At 34.2% G+C, this 20,652-nt stretch overlaps 1 protein-coding gene across 2 annotated transcripts in view; it reads left to right on the forward strand.

The window, feature by feature from the left end:
* The first annotated feature begins 4,736 nt into the window (after positions 1-4,736).
* LOC148950080 (uncharacterized) overlaps positions 4,737-20,652 on the forward strand; it is a 46,990-nt gene continuing 31,074 nt past the window's right edge. Inside the window, exon 1 of one of the 2 annotated variants that reach the window (XM_089092112.1) lies at positions 4,737-5,152. The gene's annotated coding sequence lies outside the window, so the exon portion shown is untranslated. Of the gene's footprint in view, positions 5,153-14,585; positions 14,677-20,652 lie in introns of those variants that run through there. The other variant, XM_089092111.1, reaches the window with a different exon arrangement.

Raw genomic sequence — 20,652 nt, forward strand, 5'->3', positions numbered from 1 at the left:
TGAGAAGCTTTCAGAAACTGCTGGGGAGGACATTGGGATATATCAAAACACACTCTGTGGGTGCAGGTTATCAAAAGGGCCTATCAGCAATGTCCCACTACTAATTCTACTAATGCTTTCAAAAATACTATTCCCAATGCTCCTACTAATACTTCTGCTATTATGACTACAACAATTACTAATGCTAAGGGTATTAGTAAAATTTCAGGGAATGGTTAGGGCAGTGTTGAGCTGACCAAAACACACTATGTACATGTGGGCTATCAAGAGAGTGTATCAGCAATATCCCAGCAATTCCTTAGGGTCTTAAGCTGAAACTTCCAGGACTAACAGTATTACTACCAATTTTGTAACTATTTCTACTGCTACTGAGGTAAATAAAATAGTTTAAGTGCATCCAGTTTTTCAGTTTATCCTGGCAGGATATCTTATTATTGGGAATAAAGTAGAAACTTTCAGGGAAAATACATGTTGTTTTAAAAGTAAATCAAAGGGCACTATGTGCAAACTAATTGTCTCATAAGTGCATAATACATCATTAGCATATTGTATGTGCATACAGGCACACACCCATGGGGGTCTGCACCTAAAGGGACACACGCCCATAAAGGGGCTGCAGGCGCGCCCCCCCCCCCTCCAGAAAAAATAAATACCCAAGCAGAGCCAGAATACCGTTTTTCCTAAGAGATTTTTGTAATTTTCTGCTGGTTGGCTCAGGGACCCCCAGTCAGCCCCCCCCCCCCCATAATTATTTTTTGAGTGTGCCACTGTGAGCATAAGATGTCTTGGCAATATCTCAAAAACAACTGAGGGGATTAAGGTAAAAATTTCGGGCCACTATTACTACTTCTCCTCTTATTAATGAACTAATTAGAAGGTTGTAAGTTCATCCAGGTTGTAAAAATAGCATAGAAATAATACCTTAAGAACAGAAAAGACTATCAAGGTTTAATTTTCAAAAAGGTGCATACTATTGAAAACTGCTACAAAAATTTCTTCAACATATGAATAGTAAGCTAAAATCTGGATTCTTACAAAAAAAACCTGCAGATATGAAAAATTCCTTTCTTAAGTATAGTAATGAAAAAGATTATGTTAATTAAAAATGAACAAAAATTAATTGAAAAAAACTTTTCCCACAGAAGAAATTTTTTAAGCAGAAAAAAAGGCCAAAGACAAGCAGAAAAAAGGCCAAAGACAAGCAGAAATAAAGTCATCTGATTTTCAAGCATAAAACTACCAGTTCTAGACATTTACCTCCCCTTTAGAATAACTGAAAAATTTTTTTTCAAAAAAAGCTTATTATTCTCATTAAATGGCTATTGTGTTTCAGGAGTTGTTCTTAAAGAATTGGAACAAAAAATCAGACTTTAGCATAAAGAGCAAGGTCTTAAGGAGGGGGCAACCCTTTTTAGATCAGTAATAATTTTTTTCTGTTTTAAGTTTTGATGTTGCTTCTTACTTTGATTTGAAAAAACTTTTTTTAAATTTAATTTCTGATTATTTTCAAAATAATACCAGGAATCCAGCTCCCCCCTTCATAAAAATTTATATATATATATATATATATATATATATATATATATATATATATATATATATATATATATATATATATATATATATATATATATATATATATATATATATAAATATTTTTTTTGGGGTGGGGGGGGGGTATGAAAAAAACTTAAAAAGAACGCATGACAATGTGAAATTGATATGATTTCTGGCATTATTTCTGCTGTTTATGAAAGGAAAGAATAATATTAAGACCAAAATGAGCAAGACTTATTCTACAGGAAGGGGTCTGCCCCTTCCTCATCCACACCACTACCTCAAGGTTGCAGAAGCTTTAGAGTATGCTCATTAGATTAGAAATTGAGAGTTCTAGTCCTCTTTTTACAGTCCAAAGGGATTGCAGACCAACCAGCCAGATGGGAGTAGTTTTCTGTGGGAGTATTTTCTACAGTGGTGGAGGGGGGGGGGAGGAGGTAAACACCAGCCACAAAAACTGCAATAAGTCACCATCAATAAATAAATGAAATCCAAACAAACAATAATTAGAATAATTATCCAATTGAAACTCAAAACAAGCAGAAATTAAGACAACAGACACCCTGCCCATCCCACACCTTCTTAAGATTAGAAAATAATTTGCATTTTACTGAAGACAAAATAAATTTTAAATGTTTTTTTCTTCTTTTAACTTTAATACATCCAAAATTATCAAGACTTTCAGAAATGAATATATATATATATATATATATATATATATATATATATATATATATATATATATATATATATATATATATATATATATATATATATATATATATATATATATATATTAAAATGTCAATCCAAATTCCTTTTTTTTAGTAATCTTGGTTATTATGATGATTTTTTCTCTATTTTTTCAAGACTATGAGAAATAAAAACACAGCTCAAAATAGAATTTTTTCAGATAAGTGCAAATAATGTTCTGGTCTCTAGAAGGCACAGGGTGTCAGCCCAACTCCCCTTAGTTTCTGCTTGTCTTGAGTTTGACTCAGTTATTTATAATAATTTCTGTTCATTTTGGGTTTCATTCATTTATTGATGGTGATTTATGGTAGTTTTATGCTAGACAAATTATTTGATCTTATTTCTGGGCATTTTTGTTTAATGTAGCTCTTTAGTTTACTTTGAAAAAGCTTCTTTGACAGAAAAAGTTTTTAAAGATTTATTCTTAAAATGGCTATTGCAAGTACAACTTGCCAAACTCTTTTCAATACCAAAGAAATATAAATCAGTATCAAAATGAGGAGTGTATAATTGGAATCTTGATAAAAATAATACAAGTCAATTAATAAATGACAACTGTATGTATAAATATATAATAAATGACAACTACATATTTATATTGTAGAAAAAAGCCAAAAGCATCTAAGTTTCTATTATACAAAAATCCTGTTTTATTTAAAATTTTGGTTACTATGGGCTTTAGTTTACCCTTTACTAGGTTGCAACTTTTGCTACAATTGTGATTACAATGTAAAACAAATGTTTTTGGACCAAAAATTTGGAGTTGTGGATTTCAACAAATATATGTATGTATATAACAAATCCAAACATGGTGGGGGAGGGAGGGGTGCTCTTCCACTGGCCAAATATGATACCCCTGCTCTTCCATAAAAAAGAAAGTTATTATGTATTTTTGGTATTTCTGACCCTTTGACATCTTTTTTCCTATCTAGGCATCCAGTCAGTGTACTGTATATCCATAATTCAAAAATTTCTTACAGTCTCAAATGCAATCATGTTCAGAACTTTATCTTGCATTTAGACCCTTTTACCCTTGCTCATTCAGAGCAAACATTGACAAACAAATCATACTACACTCAATAGTAAAGAGCAATGCTCCTTCTTTAGTCCCATATACCCATGTTTTTCTGATCCCATCTTCAAAAGTAAATGGTTGTAAAATATTAAGGGAGGCCTTATTCAATTTAAATTTTTAGCTCTTTTAAGCACCAAAACTGATTGGAATAAAACCTGCTTCCCTTTTAAATGCCACATATACTCTCAGACACCCCCATAATCTTAGCATTAGATGAACATTTCATGATATCTATTCCTATAAAAAAGTTTGAAAGCTTCCAAAAATAGACATTTAGGGGCAACCTCATTTGGTAAATATATACCAAATCATATTAGTGAGTTAGGAATAAAGTGAATACACCATTTGATGTCTCTTTTCATGCTGATTACGAATATAAAAATCATTTATATCGGAAATGGATTTTATCCCCCCCCCTGTAGATGCCAATTCAGGATATATATTTCTACATTAGGGGGGGGGGGGCAAAGTTTAAACTTGACTCCCATTTACATTAGAAACAAAATTTGCCCCTCCCCCTAATGTAGAAATATATACCCTGAATTGGCATACATAGGGGGGGGGCTGAAATTAATTTCCAATAGAAATGATTAATATATTCATAATCAGCATAAAAAAGGCATCAAATGGTGTATTCACTTTATTCCTAACCCAATAATATGATTTGGTATATATTTACCTCCCATTCATACAGCCTTAGGAACCAGGACCCCAAATGACACAAACAGAAAACTAAAGTTCACAAACATATAGATGTCTCTCTATTTATATACAATTACTTAGGTTAGGCTACTTAGGTTATTCCTAAATTTTTACTTGTTAACCATTAGGACTGAACTCTGTCTGTTCAAAGTCAAATTATTTTTAGTGTAGGTCTGTTTCATGAGTGGTCTTTGTTTTTTGTTGTTTTTTTTTTTTTTACCAAAGCTGGTATTTCAGATTTTCATTGCTGGCTGATTAAAAACTTGAGCCAATACTGCAGTAGTTACATCCAAAATCAAAACACATCAAGTGGATATTCCACAGCTTTTGTTTATGTTAATCTTAATTAGAAGCATGGATTTTCAATATATGGAATTATAAGTTGAAAAGTGTAACCATTTTTTTTTTTTTTTAATGAACATGTGTACTAACCTAAAAAAAATTCTTTTAATTTTTGCAGGCTGCTAAAGGATTTTCCTGAGTTGTTGGATTGGCTTTATATTTTCAGTAAAAAACTAGTTTTTCAGAATTCCATAAATAAAGGAAAATATCAAGAGCCAGTTTATTTGAAATAGTCTTTCAAAAATATGTTATATAAACTGCACAGCAGTAATTTTGTTTGTTATAGTTTCAACTTTGATCTTTATTAGAAAAACATTCGCCTAGATTTTTGTATAGCTGCTTTTCCACTAAGCATAAGTAACAGTTAATTAGCTCACACGTAGCCTGCAGGCTCTATAATTTAAAGAAATGTTAATATTGACAGCTAATTATTTTTTTCTATGTGATCAAGTTGTAAAAGATGGGAGGAAAAAAAAGTGGTCAGTGTTATCAACACTTTTTACATTAAAGGGCTGGGCACACGTAGCTGATTTCAGGAACTGAAGCCATTTTAGCGCCGATTTTAAAGGAAATCGGCAGATTTACAAAATCAGCGCTGATTTTCATCATGATCATCACCAAAAAATAGGGATACAAACAGATAGTCAGCCAGAGGTATCTGTGGTGAAAGACCCGACTACTGAGCTTAAGAATTAAACTGAGAACTAAGCTAAGATTAATCAAGTAACTATTAATAAAACTTCAGTTGACTATTGTTGTTGTTGATTATTAACGTCTCCTCTGGAAACCAGCTTCTGTTGAGACGATCTTCTTTGTTCCACACTTTTCTATGTTTCTTGATGGGATAATCTCAAACAAAAAACATTTTTTTTTTTTTTTTTTTCAAATTATTTGAGACAACATTATCATATCACTTTGAATACCATCATCTGCAATTTTTTTTTTTTTTTTTTTTTTTTTTTTTTTTTTTTTACAAAACAAATTATAATACAGAAAGAACACACACTGCAATCATTATACAGCTATCAATGATTTTTCAGTCTACCCTCTTCAGTAGTTAAGCCCTAATCAAAACAGGTCAATTTTTTTTTTTCAAACTAACATAATATCCTAGCTAAAATCGTTCATTCTACCGCTTAATTTCACAAAAATCAAAAACAACATGATCATTTCCAGTCTTATAACATCATTATTGATCCCTATCCCGACCATAAGACTGAAAATCGTAATCGTGAAAACGGCCGAAATTTATGTCAAAGAGAAAAGCTAGGCAATCTCAATGTTAAGTCTCTCATAGAAACAACACTCAATTAGATAGTGGTGTACAGTCTCTTTCTGCAAATTACAAGCTCTACAAACAGTGCTATCACTTTTCCCAATCCTAAATAGTCTAGCATTAGTACTTACATGACCTGATCGAAAATGAAAAAACAAACTACAATTTCTCTTATCCAGTTTACTATAAATTTTACTATCAAAGTGATTTTGTTTTTTCTGGGCTACAAGCTGATTGTGCATTAGATCCTTCAAAATTCCGAATCTCCATTGTCTCAATCCTCCTCTGATTGATCTCAATTCCTTGTATTCATCTCCCTCTACATAATTCAGTGGTTGTGTTGCTGCTATTTTTGCATGTATATCAGCCATTTCGTTGCCTTGTATACCTACATGTGCTGGTGTCCATACTAGCTGAATATCAAATCCTTTTTGGAGCAATTGAAGAAGTGTGTTGTAACACCTAATGACTTCTTGGTTTTGGTTTGAAATGTAATTTTGTAAGCTAAGTATAAACATTTGCCTCTCAATTACTTGGACTATCTGTCTTGGCTTTTCTCTGTCTACAATTACTCAGCCCAGTCTTAATGCAACCTATGCATCCTATTGCCCAAAATACTTGATAACTTCAATTCGTGCCCCACCCATTTAAACATTTGCCTCTCAATTACTTGGACTATCTGTCTTGGCTTTTCTCTGTCTACAATTACTCAGCCCAGTCTTGATGCAACCTATGCAACCTATTGCCCAAAATACTTGATAACTTCAATTAGCAGCTTTTGAGTCGCTACAGATAGCAAATTTTCTATTTTCTTTGTCCTTTATTGTGGTCTTTTGGATTAAAGCTAGTGCTATCTCTATGGCTTTAATTTCTGCTTCGAAGACTGTTGAGTAGTGTCCTAGAGATCTGGATGCCACTAATTTCTTCTGAGGAACAACAGCTGCAGCTCCCACTCCTTTTCCTTCTATTTTGGATCCATCAGTATATATTAGACAGAAATTTTGAAATTTTTCCATGATAAGTTTCATAAATTCTATTTTTGTGGATAATGGATTTCTTTCATTTTTTTGTATTTCTTCTATGGTACAAGGCATCAAAAGCCATTCTATGGTACATTTGCATCAAAAGCCATGGTGGGGTGTCTAGAGGTTTCTTATATTGTAACATTTTAGTAATAGAGAAATTCAAACCTTCTTCTCTCATCAGTGCTTCTGCTTTCTCAAATGAGTTTAAATGTTTCCTTAGTTTATTTGGGTCCATGGTGTGGAATAGTCCACGTTTGACAATATGTTTCTTGATTGGGTGATTTTTATCTGATGTCCATAGTTTTTGAATATATTTTAGTAATAGAACATCTCTTCTTGTTGACAGTTTTTCTATATCTGATTCAATTAATAAAAAGGGAATTGGTGTGGTCTGTTTTGCTCCAAAAGCAATCCTTATAGCTGTGTTTTGTATAACTTCTAGCTTATTTAGCTGACCATCATTTGCACTGCCATATATAGTGGCCCCATATTTAATTTTTGGGAGTATATACTTAACATAAAATTCTCTCATTACAGCTGGATTAGCTCCATACATTCCCCCTCCCATCATTTTGATAAGATTTATCTTTTTAAGGCATGAGAGTTTCAGATTTTCAATATGTTTGGCAAACCTCATCTTACTGTTCAGTATTATCCCAAGGTCCCAAGGGCTTTGTATTCTTTTACTATTTCTATATTTTCTCCATAAAATTTCAAAACAGGTGGTCTGGTATTTCTCCTCTGTGTTATAACCATGGCTTTTGCTTTGGATGGTTCAAATATTATATCTAGGGTACTTGCCCATGTTTCTATTTGGAGAAGTATTTGTTGAGCTTCTTTTTCAGCTTCCTCTAAGGTATCCTGGATAGTCCAAGTCTTGTTGTCGTCAGAAAAAATGCAACCATTACATGCATCATCTTTAACAGGAATGTCATGTTCACTTATGTTATAATAATCTGGGCCAAGGACGCTTCCCTGTGGAACTCCTCTTTTAATTTGAACCTTGTTTTCTGATATTGACTTTCTAACAAGTACAGCAACTTCTCTGCCAGACATATAGTCTATTGAAAACTTCCTCAGTGTGCCATGGATGTTTGCTTTTATAAGTCCATTTAATATTTGTCGGTGCACAATGTTATCAAATGCACCTTTAACATCTAGAAATATAAGGATCATGACTTTCCTGTTATTTAATGCATAAAGTCAATCTCTCAAAATACTTTAAAGGCTGTCAGTTGTGCTTCTACCTTGCCGGAATCCATTTTGAATGTCCTAAAGAATTTGTGTTTTTTCCACTGTGTAAACCAACCTTTTTTTGACCAGTCTTTCATAGATCTTTCCTACAACTGGGAGTAATGATATAAATCGGTGGTTTTCCACTAAGTTGTTTTTGCCAGGGTTTGGTACCATTATGGCTATGCCTTTTTTCCAGCAGTCTGGAAATCTTCCCTTTTCCCATAACATGTTAATAATTTTTAATAATTCCTGTCTCCATCTAGTTGGAAGATTTTTCAATAATGTTGGGTGGATTCTATCAGGTTCTGGGGCTGTTTCTGGTAATTTATTTAACACAGCTTCTAGTTCTACACCTGTGAAAGGCAAGTTATATGGTTCATTATTTTCCTCCTCAGCTAGTTTTCTGGCTTTAGCAAATACTTTAGAATGTAGGACTGTCTTTATAAATGGATCCTCTTTGCCAATGGTCTGTCTTAGGTGCCTAACTCTTGCTTCAGCTTTTTTCCTGTCATCAATTATTAGCTCTCCATTAAATTGCACTGGTGTGTTTGGATTTGGAGGGTTATTTTTACTACCCATTCTTTTTATAAATTTATATACTTTTCCATATGAATCTCTAAAATTTAAACTCTACAAACTTTGTCCACGAATCACTTCGAGCATCACTTGTGGCTCTTGCAAACTTGCTTTAGCTTAATGTAATTATCTGTAGATAGAATTTTATTATAGTTGTTTGCTGCCCTATTCATTGCTTTCTTGGTATTTTCACATTCAGTATTCCACCAAATAGGTTCTCTGTGGCTATTCTTCCTTAGTTTGCTCTGTGGGATAATTTTTTCTGCTGTCTCTAGCAGGAGTTGTTGGAATTTACAGATTTTATCCTCTATGTTCAAGAACTGAATCCTCAAAAGGATTCAATTCATTCTCCAGTTCAATAGATTCCAGACTTGTTCTGTACTCTTTCCAATTAGCTTTTTTGAATATGAACCTTGCCTGGTTATCAATTTTTGGGCTTTCAATTCTGCCTTTAATATCCACAATAACAGGTAAGTGGTCACTGATGAGGTTACTGTTAATTTCTGATATGACAGCTGTCTTATTTGCCATTCTACCAGATGTCAGGGCTAAATCAATTGTAGAATATGAACCCCTTTGTGTATTTGCCCTAGTGAGTAACCCATATGGTCTTAATAGAATTACTCCATCTTGCCCTTCCAGGATCTTCTCCAATACACTTCCAATACAATTTTTATTTCCACAACCAAACCAAATATCAGAGTGAGCATCAAAATCACCTACTATTAAAAATTCTTCTGTTGGTTTTATGGCATTTTTTACTAAGTCAAACACAGTTTCCAAATCTGTATTGTTTCCATCTGGGTTATACACATTAGCTAATATCAGTGCTGGTTTTCTATATCTATAAACTCTACACAACAAAACTTCCATCTTCTGATTCAACACTTCCAACACCTGATGGTACACTGACTTTTTGATGGCTGTAATCAATCCACCTCTTCTACCTTCATCTCGGTCCTTTCTGATTACATAGAAATCTTTCATTATACATATGTCTCTGCTTGTTAGCCATGTCTCTTGTAGGCAGATAATGTCAATTTCTTTATTCCTTGCAAAGCTCTCAGTTAAGTCTTTTTTGACTCTTTTGATTGATTGGATATTGAATGATAAAACTTTCATTTAAGGGGCCATGTTGATTAGCTTTAAAATTTCCCTTGATTCTAGTTTCTCATTGAATAGTGTTTTCATATGAGAGCATAACTTCTGGACCCTTTCTAGTAAGTCTCTCAAGTCAACCCCTTCAGCTGCACTTGAAACAAAAATCACTAGTTTTGTTAGAATTTCTTTTTGGAGTCTGTTTTGTTCATTGATTTCTAAGGCCTGTTTCTTATTTAATGCATCAGCATAGGATCTATATACTATGGAAGCCATATTAAAGCCGATATTTTTTCCTTGTGATAATCTTAAACTGTTTTTATTATGATCTCTGACCCTACATAAGCCAGAAGTTGAAGAATGGTTACCCCTGCAATTTACACGGCTATATTTTTGAAATTTTTCTTCTTTTTCTGTTACATTTTTTAGTTTACAATCTTTTGACGGGTGGGGACCTGCACACCTGAGACAAACTGGTTTTGGTGCCCTGCATTGTGCCTGCAAATGCCCATATTTTTTACACTTGAATCACTGGATAATAGGCCTTTGGTATTCTTGAACTGCTCTTTTTCTTCCATATAGCCAGAAAGCTGAGGGTAAAAGATTGTTTTCAATGGTGGTGCAAACTAATAGGTTATCTTCTAATTGTTTTATTTCTCTATTAAACCTTTCTATCTTTTTATAGATTTCACTGAAGCATTAGCCTCAGATTCAAGATCACTTTTAATCTCCTCTTCAGTGATTTCTTTGGGTATTCCTCTAATAACTCCTTGACATCTAGGTTTAAATTCCTCTGCCTGGACTTCTGTTTCACCTACTTTATTAATTGTTAATGCTTTTGCAACAGCAGATTTAGTGGGAAGAAATATTGTGACTCTCTTTTTGTCTTTGCTTAATTCAAATTGAAAATGTTCAGGTTTCAAGGCTTCTTTTAGGCTTAAGGTAGTTTCTCTTTCCATAAGCAAGGTTTTTGTTTCATCATTGCTAGACAAGATGACCCTATTGTCAAATCTATCTAAAATCTGGATTCCCTTCTTTTTAGGCTGGACTTAGGAGGGGCTGTATAGCGACTTTTGGCAACTCTATTGTTTTCCTCAAGGAGGGTTGGGAATATAGCTCTTTTGGCTCGTTTTCCTAAGTCATGAGATAGTCCTAGATTAGGAAAGTTTATGATACCCTCCACTTCTTTAGGGTTTGCACTAGGCCTACCTAAGTTCATGGCTTCATCAGAGGGAAGAGGTGGGGTAATTTTCATCTATTGAATTCAAAACTCAAATGAATTTGATGTAGGGACTGTAGCAATGAATATATTTTGAGAGTGTGGTGAAATATAAATTTGATGCTGACTGTAGTGACTATTGTGGGGGGCTAGAGTAGTGACATGTGGTGATTGTCTTGCCTGATTAAATCCTGTTGTCTGTTGTATAACCTGACCCTGTATAGCTTGAGACATAGGCATTACTTGTGGAATAACTGTTGTGTACATGGGGGCCTGCCCTTTTTCATTATTCAGACCAACTGCGTTTGGCCTCACCATCACTCCAGGGGAGTGATGTGGATCCCAATTCACCTGCATCCCAGACAAACACACCACTTATCCCCAAACTAAATCAAAAATATCAAACCCGCAAATCAAAAAAATTATACCACGCTGAGCCGTTTTCCTCAAGTCCTGACTATTTGTGTCCATGATTTTTTGTTTTGAAAATTTTGCGCAATAAATTTTTCTTTCAACCAAATTTTTCTTACCGCTATCGTTTGTCCACTGATGCTGAGATCAGGTCCCGAAATCAGCTACGTGTGCCTAGCCCTTAAGTGAAAAAAAATACGTAGCAAATTGAATGAGCCCTTTTTGAAGTTTCTACGACAAGGCTTTCAATAAAAATCTTATACGCCCCCAGGGAATAAAGTAAAACCCTTGCCATGAGGACTTTTTGTAGGGAATATCCTCCTCAAAGACATAATTTCTAGATCTTTCAACTACGTTGAAGAAAATGGCTATCTCAAAATTTTGATTGGATGTGTTTGGTGGAATGGTGGGCATGGAAGGGGTGTTAGTTGCCTTTCCAATCTCCAATCGAATAAGCCCTTTTCTATGTTTCTACAACAACTCTTCCGATACGCAGTGCCCTGGTCTAAAACCAAGAAACCAAAAAAAAAATTGTGCCAGCATCGTTCTTTACTTAGGCAGCGCTATCGCGCTGCCTATGATCTGCTAGGTCTAAAAAAATTGCTTTTTCAAAAATAGCTTGCATTTCTGTTTCAAATGGTTCGTGCCAGCAAAGTCTGCAGATGGTGGTGAAAAAAGGGAATTAGAAGAACAGACCCCGAATCAATTGCACACAGGCACTAGTGTAGCGGTAGGTGGAGAATTGGTCAAGTCTAAGGGCAAAAAACGATCGATAGAACTGGGTTGCGATCGTCTGGCCCCACTAAGTGAAGTGGAAAACTATCCAATCCAGCCAAAACCTTTTAAGATCAAAGCCTAGAATATTTACGCACAATTAGCCATCTTCGCATGCAAACAGATATGTCTCGTGCTGTGTTTCGTATTAGGCATGTCTTGGGCTATCCGACTCACAATTTTTTTCATAAGCGAGGTTTTTATTATTTGCAAACCCCAATTATTACTGCGGTGGATGCAGAAGGAGCAAGGGAAATGTTTCTTGTAACAACGTTGCATCAATTACCTAAGAATCCAGACAGTAGATTAGGTTTTAGTTAAGACCTTTCAATGAGTCTTCCCATTTAATGGTTTCTGGACAGCTTAATACGGAAGCTGCTTGTATGGGACTAGGAGCAGTATACATTTTCGGCTCTATTTTTAGGGCTGAAAAGTCTCATACGAACAGACACTTAGCCGAATTCTGTATGATTGAGCTAGAAGTGACCTTTTACAATCTGCAGGACATTATTACGCTTACAGAAGATTTGTTAAAATTTCTTTTGAAAAAGGTAATTGAAAACTGTCCTGCAAAACACGCACGTTTGACTCAAGTCCTTGAAAATGAAAATCCAAAGAGGCTATCTGTCTCTACTAGAGCAGTTAAAATCTGTATTAAAACACCCTTTGCCCGTATTACCTATGAAGAAGCGATAGGAGTTCTAAAGGAGGCTAAGTCAAATAAGAAAATTGACCTTCCAGATGCCTTAGATCAGAGCATGAAAAGTATCTGACTCAGTATCATTCAAACGGCCACTAACAGTAACCAATTATCCTAAAGATTTAAAAGTACTTTATATGCGCTTGAATGATGATGGTGAAACGGTGGCCGCTATGGATATACTTTTTCCTCGCGTAGGAGAAAATATTGGCGGATCACAAATAGAGGAATAACTAGTGGTATTAACAAATCAGAAGAAAATAAAATAAAATCGAAAAATTAGGTTGGTATAAGGATACTAGACGCTTTGTTACCCTTCCGCATAGTGGGTTTCAGCTAGGGTTTGACAGGCTAATTCAATTTGTAACAGGTATGGAAATATCCGTAATGTTATTCCATTCCCTCGTGCACCAGGCCAAGTTGTTTGTTAGTTCTTATGATATATGATACAGGCTCTTCTCAATTAATTCACTCTAAAAAACGCTTTTAATTTGTCCCTCTCCCTGTGTCCTAAATACAAAACACACGGGAAGTAGATATTATTTCATTTCCTCTTTTAGCAGAATTAAACAAATTAGAAAGTGAATTGCATTTTTAGTAGTTGAAATTACTCAACCATATGACTTTTCTGTCTCTGCAAACATACGAAGAATAAACGCCAATATGGGAATACGTATAAAAATCTGTGTTGCCGTTTTTGTGAATATATTGAATATAATAGAAAAAATGAATTGTATTTTTTGTTTTTGAAATTACACAACCATATGACTTTTATGTCTTTGCAAACATATTAAGAAAAGACCAATATGGGAAAACGTATAAGAATCTCTGTTGCCATTTTGTGACTATATTGAATATAATAGAAAAAGACATAGAAGAGCTTAACTCTCTTTCAATTACGAGAAGTGAACCCAAACCAGCTATTAATGTTAAGACTAGTAAAGAAAAAGAGATTCCAGTAAAAAAGACTTCAAATGAGAAGAAAGAAGATCCCATTTCTTCCTCTGGTAGGAAGAGTACAGTCAAATCCGTTAATAAGGATTTGAAAAGGAAATTTAACTGAGAAAGAAAAACAATCTTATTTCTCAAAGTAGTGAAAAGAGTAGCCAGATGAGAGGTAAAAAGCCAATTTTGCTTGTATGGACCTCTCGAAAGACCTGCTAAAGCTGAAAAAAAATTCGAAGCTGAAAAAGAAAAACAAGCTATTCTTGAAAAAATGCAGACAGATTTCCTAAAAGTATTTAAAGCTTCAGAAAAAGAAGAAAGCACGGAAAGAGAAATGAGAACCATCCCTGAAGAAAAGCCAAAAGATATCTTTGCTAAGGCTATAAAAAGTCTCTGAAACAGAAATACCAGCTATTTTTGAAAAAGCTATTTTTTTTTAGTTCAGCAGATCATAAGCAGCGTGATAGCGCTGCCTAAATAAAGAACGATGTTATCACAATTTATTATTGTTTTTTTTTTTTGTTTCTTGGTTTTACACCAGGGCACTGAGTATCAAAAGAGTTGTCGTTGAAACTTGGAAAAGGGCTTATTCGATTGGAGATTGGAAAGGCAACTAACACCCCTTCCACGCCCACCATTTCACCAAAAACATCCAATCAAAATTTTGAGATAGCCATTTTGTTCAACGTAGTTGAAAGATCTGGAAATTATGTCTTTGAGGAGGACATTCTCCCCACAAAGTCCTCATGGCAAGGGTTGTACTTTATTCCCTAGGGGCGTACAAGGTTTTTATTAAAAGCGTTGTCGTAGAAACTTCAAAAAGGGCTCATTCAATTTGCTAGGTATTTTATTCAGTTAATGTAAAAAGGGTTGACAACGCTGGACCTAATTCATTCCTGCAATCTTTCACAACTTGATCATATAGAAAAAAAATAATTAGCAGTCAACATAAACCTTTCTTTAAATTATAGACCCTGCAGGCTACGTGTGAGCTAATTAACTGTTACTTATGCTTAGTGGAACAGCAGCTGTACAAAAATCTAGGCTAAATAGCATTATTAGCCTAGGCCAGATATTAAGTGCTCGGCTACCATGAAAGTTGCATCCCAGCCTCACTCATCCTCCCCCCCCCCCGAATACCTTAACCTAAAGGATAGTGGGTAAATTTTTTTTTTCGTATTATTGACTTATGAATAAAGTAAACATACCACTCAATGTCTTTTTTGAATGGTCTTTCCACACATAATAATCATTTTTGTCAGAAATGAATTTTACCCCCACCCCTATAGGCCTATATACCAATTCAGAGTAGATATTTGCACATTAGAGGGGTGGGGGAAAGCTTAAACTTGTCTCCCATTTACATGTGAAATAAAGTTTTCCCCCCCCCCCCCTAAGGTGCCAATATATACCCTGAATTGGTGTATAAAGGGGTGGGGGTAAAATTCATTTCCTACAAAAATGATTATTACATTTGGAAAGAGCATAAAAAAGGCATCAAGTGGTATGTTTACTTTATTTGTAAGTCAATAATATGAACAACACAAAATTTAACAGTGTTGATACAGGATTCTTTGTTAAAGATCTAGTAAGGGCTTCTTGCTGTTTTGGAAATCAGTTGAGCTGTGTGAATGCAACTTTTATGTTTAAATCAAGGGTTTATAGTCTGCTCTCAAAGGGTATTGCCAAGCAACTATATCTATCCTACCATTATTTGGGTTTAGGTCTTCAGTCAGGCTCACTCAAAAGGCAATTGAGAAACCTTTATTTCTTGATTTGGATGATTACATAGATGACAAGTTGCACATAGGCTATCTCAGTTTTGACAAAAAAACTAGTTTAATTTTGGTTTTATTTTATCATGGAAATGTAACTTTTAATGTGTTTTTTGAAAATTTGATTCCTATTGTTTCAGTATGGTCCATAGGCCAATTTGATTCCTATTGTTTCAGTATGGTCCATAGGCTAATTTTATATCAAGGTTTTTCCTAACTTTAAGACAAATGAAAAATCTTTAAAACCTTACAAACCAGGAATAAGCAAAGGTATAAGACTGCACTCTTGTGCAGTAGATTTTAAATTGTTTATGTGACAATATTCAATAGGCTATCATGTATGGTTAAAATATTCAAGGTAATCACACACTTTTAGACAAACCCAATGTTTGTCTAGTAAAGATCAAGGTTGAAACTATAAAAAACAAAATTACTGCTGTGCAGTTTATATAACATATTTTTGAAAGACTATTTCAAACAAACTGGCTCTTGATATTTTCCTATATTTTTAGAATTCTGAAAAAACAAGTGTTTTACTGAAAACATAAAGCCAATACAGCAACTCAGGAAAATCCTTTAGCAGCCTGAAAAAATTAAAAGAATAATTTCTTAGGTTAGTACACATGATCATTAAAAAAAGAAATGGTTTCACTTTTCAACTTGTAAATCCATATATTGAAAATACATGCTTCTAATTAAGTTTAACATAAACCAAAGCTATGGAATATATACTTGCTGTGTTTTGATTTTGGATGTAACTACTGCAATATTAGCCTCAAGTTTTTAATCAGCCAGCTCAGAAAATCTGAAATACCAGCTTTGTTAAAAAAAAAAAAAAAAGACCACTCATGAAATAGACCTACACTAAAAATATTTTGACTTTGAACAGACAGACTTCAGTCCTAATGGTTAACAAGTAACCATTTAGGAATATCCCCTGTATAACCCCTAAGTAATTGTATATAAATAGAGAGACATCCATGTTTGTGAACTTTAGTTTTCTGTTTGTGTCATTTGGGGTCCTGGTTCCTAGGGCTGTATGAATAAGGTTGCCCCTAAATGTCTATTTTTGGAAGCTTCCAAACTTTTTTATAGGAATAGATATCATGAAATGTTTATCCAATGCTAAGATTAAGGTCTGAGAGCATATTTGGCATTTAAAAGGGAAGCAGGTTTTATTCCAATCAGTTTTGGTACTTAAAAGAGCTAAAAATTTAAATTGAATAAGGCCTCCCTTAATATTTTACAACCATTTACTTTTGAAGATGTGATCAGAAAAACAAGGGTATATGGGACTAAAGGAGGAGCATTGCTCTTTACTATTGAGTGTAGTATGATTTGTTTGTTAATGTTTGCTCTGAATGAGCAAGTGTAAAAGGGTCTGAAATGCAAGATAAAGTTCTGAACATGATTGCTTTTGAGACTCTAAGAAATTTTTGAAGATAAACTCTTGCAGATATGGGTATACAGTACACTTACTGGATGCCTAGCTAAGAAGAGACATGTCAAAGGGTCAGAAATACCAAAAATGCATCATAACTTTCTTTTTTATGGAAGAGCAGGGGTATCATATTTGGTCAGTGGAAGAGCACCCCTCCCTCCCCCACTGTGTGTGGATTTGTTATATGTGTGGACAACATTATATATTTGTTGAAATCCACAATTCCAAATTTTTGGTCCAAAAGCATTTGTTTTACATTATAATCATAACTGTACCAAAAGTTGCAACCTAGTAAAGGGTAAACTAAAGCCCATAGTAACCAAAATTTCAAATTACCTTGAATCGCACTTGCTAGTGATTGGACAAATCCTGTGTCTGCCAGCTTCAGTGATGATAGTTAATCATCATCTGTGGCATCCCAAATGGTGCACCACGGTTTGTTGAGCCACTCCCTATCCACTGATGACTTGAACGCATCCATGGTGGTAGAGGTTACTGTTTTTTCACTAAGGGAGTTCCACAAGCTGGCAACTTTATTTGAGAATAACTTGTTCCTTAGTCTGGTGTTGGCTTGTTTCCGGAAAAATTTTGGAGAATGACCACGAGTTCTATTTGAATTGTCCGGTTGGAAAAGGCCAGGAATGGTATCCTCAGCATTTAGAAGCTTGTATGCTGTTATCACATCGCCTCGTTTGTAATTATATGTTAGAGGTGGTATTCTAAGCTTACGGGGACGGGATGGATAAGGGACATCATAGAGGTCTCTAATACATTTTGTTGCCCTCCTCTGGACCGATTCTAGAGCTGCTTGGTCTGTCTTATTGCTTGGGCATGTGATACACATTCCAAACTCTAGCCTTGGTCAAACTAGACTCTTGTATAGCTTGGTCATAACAGTTGGAGATCTGCTAGTGAACGTTCTATTGATTAAGCCAAGAGTCTGATTAGCCTTCACAATAGTTGCTTGTGCATGATATGAAATTTCAATTTGTCGTCTACCAGGACACCAAGATCTCTCTCCGTGTGGCTGCTGGAAATGGCATTTCGGGACCCATCCCTACAATCCATATGGTAGTGAGTGTGTGGGTTTTTCTTCCCAAGGTGGAGAGTCTTGCATTTTGATGCATTGAATTCAAGCCTCCAAATATTAGTCCAGTGAGTGAATGTATTGAGGTCCAGTTGGATCAACTTAATATTCTCCGCTGTGTCTGCACGACTAATAAGTTTTGAGTCATCAGCATATAGGCTTAATTTGTTGTTTAGGATTTTCGGCACGTCATTTATGTATATATTGAAGAGTCGTATCTACGACTGTGCCCTGGGGGACACCACTTCCAACAGCGGTCACTTTGGAGAAACAAAACAGGATTTTTGTATTATAGAAACTTAAAAGCTTTTGGATTTTTTCTACAATATAAATATCTAGTTGTCATTTATTATATATTTATACATACAGTTGTCATTTATTAATTGACTTGTATTATTTTTATCAAGATTCCAATTATATACTCCTTATTTTGATACTGATTTATATTTTTTGGTATTGAAAAGAGTTTGGCAAGTTGTGCTTGCAATAGCCATTTTAAGAATAAATCTTTAAAAACTTTTTCTGTCAAAGAAGTTTTTTCAAAGTAAACTAAAGAGCTACATTAAACCAAAAATGCCCAGAAATAAAATCAAATAATTTGTCCAGCATAAAACTACCATAAATCACCATCAATAAATAAATGAAACCCAAAATGAACAGAAATTACTGTAAATAACTGAGTCAAACTCAAGTCAAGCAGAAACTAAGGGGAGTTGGGCTGACACCCTATGCCTTCTAGAGACCAGAACATTATTTGCACTTCTCTGAAAAAAAATACTTATTTTGAGCTGTGTTTTTATTTCTCATAGTGTTGAAAAAAGAGAGAAAACATCATCATAATAACCAAGATTACTAAAAAAGGAATTTGGATTGACATTTTAATATATATATATATATATATATATATATATATATATATATATATATATATATATATATATATATATATATATATATATATATATATATATATATATATATATATATATATATATATATATATATATATATATATATATATATGTATATATATTGATATTCATTTCTGAAAGTCTTGATAATTTTGGATGTATTAAAGTTAAAAGAAGAAAAAAAAACATTTCAAATTTATTTTGTCTTCAGTAAAATGCAAATTATTTTCTGATCTTAAGAAGGTGTGGGAGGGGCAGGGTGTCTGTTGTCTTAATTTCTGCTTGCTTTGAGTTTCAATTGGATAATTATTCTAATTATTGTTTGTTTTGATTTCATTTATTTATTGATGGTGACTTATTGCAGTTTTGGTGGCAATAAGTTTTGGTCTTATCTTATCTAATACTTTAGACTCCATGTATTTTGCTGCTTTGTGGCATACTGAGTCACTTGAATGGTGGAAACAGATAATCCTTAATCCACCCCTCCCCCCCCCCCCCCAAAAAAAAATGCAATGAAATATGCTTGAAACTAGAGCACAAGGATGGAATGACCAAGGGAATGACAAATTACAGCTCATGGCATAGATCTTAAAGTGAATAATCTTAAAACATGTATAAAAGCAAAATAGGATCTGTAAAGGGAAAAGTTTTTATTGCTGTGAGCCAATTCAAATAAATTATCAAACTATGATGTAAAAAATCATGAGGACTGCTGCAAGTGAGAGAATAAGCTTCTTAAGAAAATATTGAGAAATTTCTTGGGGACCCAGGCCCCTGTCCCCTTAAATATGTCACTGGCTGCTCTGTCTGTGAGCTCTTATTCCCATTTTCTTATCAGAAATCAATATTGATAGGCTTCTACAAAATTACTTAGAATGCTAGCTTACTTGGAACACCAATATCAACAAATCACTATAAAACATAAGGCTAAATAATGATGACCAGCAACATGCCACTGTGCCAATGGCAGTAGGGACACTCCAGCATGCTGCCAAAAATTTTCTCCATGAATGCGTGTCTGTCATTGGTGGCGGTTCTACTAACTGGTTGCAGTAACTGTAGTGCTAGTAGTAGTAGTAATAGTAGTTTATACATAGTACCTTTTGGATATTTCAAAATTTGCCTTATTTACCCTGAAAGTTTTAACTTAACACTCTAATCTGTTCCTGAGATATTGCTGATTTACTCTTTTGACAATCAACATTCTCATAGTGCGTTTTGATTTGGGTCCGTATTCCTTGAAAGCTTTACTAGTAGCAATAGTTGTAGTTGTAGTAGCATTATTAGCAGTATGTATATGGCACCTTTTTTTTATTCTTTTTTTTTTTATCCCCCTCTACACACACTGAAAGTTTTAATGTAATGCCTTAAACAGTTTTTGGGACATTGCTGATACATATTTTTGGCAACCTGAATGCACATAGTGGGCTTCAATTTAGTTAAACTTCCTCTTAAAATTCCCTGGAATTTCCACCTTAATATTCTTAACTTTAGCACAAGTAGAACTAGTAACATTCTAATATTGCCTTTCATTTGTTCAACATCCCCCTCAATTAGTTAAACTTCCCCCTCAATATTCTCTGAAAGTGTTCTCCTTTATAGCCTTAGCAGTAGTAATAGTAACAGTAGTACTAGCAGCAGTAGTATGCACATATTGCATTTTGGTCAGTTGGACACCCTCCTCATCATGCCCTGGAAGGTTCAACTTAGTATGCTAAGCTGTTCCTAAGATATTGCTGATGTGCTTTT

Source organism: Artemia sp. Qi Xiang Cuo, chromosome 7, assembly GCF_049724085.1.
Source record: "Artemia sp. Qi Xiang Cuo chromosome 7, ASM4972408v1, whole genome shotgun sequence".
Lineage (NCBI taxonomy): Eukaryota > Metazoa > Arthropoda > Branchiopoda > Anostraca > Artemiidae > Artemia > Artemia sp. Qi Xiang Cuo.